This window comes from Nymphaea colorata, chromosome 7 (assembly GCF_008831285.2).
Source record: "Nymphaea colorata isolate Beijing-Zhang1983 chromosome 7, ASM883128v2, whole genome shotgun sequence".
NCBI classification, from domain to species: domain Eukaryota; kingdom Viridiplantae; phylum Streptophyta; class Magnoliopsida; order Nymphaeales; family Nymphaeaceae; genus Nymphaea; species Nymphaea colorata.
Genome location: NC_045144.1, coordinates 22547092 through 22549490, shown reverse-complemented (window position 1 = coordinate 22549490; position 2399 = coordinate 22547092).

The following is a 2399-nucleotide window of genomic DNA, read 5'->3' as shown; positions in this document are numbered from 1 at the left end:
TTAGCTGTTGGATGGTCCTCAAATACCCTCATTAGGTCATCTTTCATGAAGGCTAACATAATAGTTTTAGCCATCAGATCATTTGTCTCAAAAACATCATAGGCCTTCTTTTCCAATATGTGGGCTTGTCACCTAAGATAGAAAAATGAAAGTCCATGACATGGATCAACCACTCAAGTGTCAAGGCCAAGAGGGTCCAACGCTTTCATGCATGAAAGTTGATTCCATTGAGTTTTTCAGTCTTGGCAAATTCTAAGGCTTCCACTCTAAAAGTCATTTCTAAATTTGAATTTTAATGACAAGTTAAGAAAATCACAAAGAAGAGGACTAGCCACTGTTAGAGTATATACATCATAAGAAAACATGCATATTAGGCCATGAATATCTACCAATATTCTAAAATAACTTAAAATCAAGGAGGCTTCAATTCAGAATTTTATAAAGAGGTTTTCTTCCTTTATTTTTAAAATAATTTTCGAAACCCTCTTTTGTTATTTTGATAACACATAAGGGTGTCTTTATGAAATTTTAACTAAATATTTGGTTGCAAAACAAATTTAACTTTCGTAAGCCTCTTTATGAAAAATCTTTTACCAAAAACGTTGCGGCATTCATTTTCATTAAATCTGATCAGGTTTTGGGAATATGTCAAAAATGGTGGAATAAATCTGAAATTTTTAATCTGAGACTATAAATTGGCTTCAACACGAGTATTTCTCATTTTTTGGTTGTACTTCTCTATCCTCTTTGAATTCTCTCTGCTAGGGTTTTGTCCGCCACTGTCCATAAAGCTGATTCTGGTGGCTAATGACCTACTAACCAGCGAGTATCGGCAACCTGCTAACCGGCAAGTATCATGACCTAAAAGAAAAAATGCAGCGCGGCATAGGGAGCAACATTTGAGTAGTCATGGGTCCGCCTGAAAAAGGTAACAGTGACATAGGGTTCACCGCGCAGCGAGCCAGCCAGATTTGAAGGTCCAGCGAAACCGTCTGCAGCGACTGAGGGTTGTTGTAAGTTCACCGGAAAGGGGCAGCAACAGATTCTCTGGCTGCATCAGAAGGGAAAAAAACAATGGTGGCTTCTCCAGCCACACCTGGCAGAATAAACAGCCGTGGTGAATAAACAGCTATGGTGTTCAGTCACTCAAGCAGCAGACAGCTAGAAGGAGCGGTAGCAGATTCTCTGGTTAAGCTTCAAAAACTGGTAGTGGTGGTTTTCCAAGCTATCAAGTAAACTACTTTACACCCTTTTCCTCCTATTTTTTGTTCATTTTCCTTTTTTTTCTTCTTTCGAGCAGAGGAATCTCTATTATTTGTTTCTGAAGCACAATACTTCTCCTATTTGTTATTGATGTTTGTAGATCATAAAAAAACAACATTCTAGTGTATATATATATGTGTGTGTGTGTATGTATATATAATATATATATATATAATATATATATATTATATATATATATATATATATATATATATATATATATATATATATATGTATGTATATATATGTATATATATGTATGTATATATATATATAATATAGAGAGAGAGAGAACAAAATAAAAAATAATATGAAAAATGAGTTTTAAATATATATTTCGGGCAGATTCGAGCTGGCAAATTTCTTTTATGCCAACCCGAATGTTAAATAACTAATCCAAGTCCAGCCCATCACAGACTGGATACCCAATTACTTATCCGGTACCCAACCCGGCAACCACCTTTGGTCTGCCAGCCGCAACAAAAGCTGTGGCCAGACCTATGAAGAAAGTATGAACAGACTTGACCTGTTGAAAAATGTATTAGACTTATTAGCCAAGTAATCGTGTCCAAGATCTACAATAAAGGTCAATTTTTATTTTATTTTATTTTATTTTTTTATGTATAGTTTTAGACAACGGTGGTTGCATTTGGAAAAGTATCTTATAAAATTCATCAGAAAAGGACTGGATCAACAATTGGACTGTCAGATCCAAGGATGATATGTCTATATAAAAAACTGAAATCAGCAGGCTACTTTTGTGGTCTGATGATTTTTTTTTAATTTTGTGTTTTTAAAAACTTTCACAATAGATGCATTCTTAGGCTGCACAACGAGTCAAGCCAGCTCGAGCTTAACTTGAACTCGCTTGTCTAAACTCAACTCCAACTTTACTCATTTATAACGTGTCGAGTTCAAGTTCAAGTATATGCTTGAAATGTTAAATGAGTCAAATTCAAGTTGTAAAAACTCGATTTGGCTCGATTGCATAGTAAAGGTTGAATTACAATGAGAAAAATATTTAGATGAATAGTAACTAAATGATTTAATCGAGTTAAACTAGCTAAAAAAATGAGACATACTTAACATAAATGAGTTAAATGAGTCAAACGAGTCGTGTTCGAGCTGAATGTTGG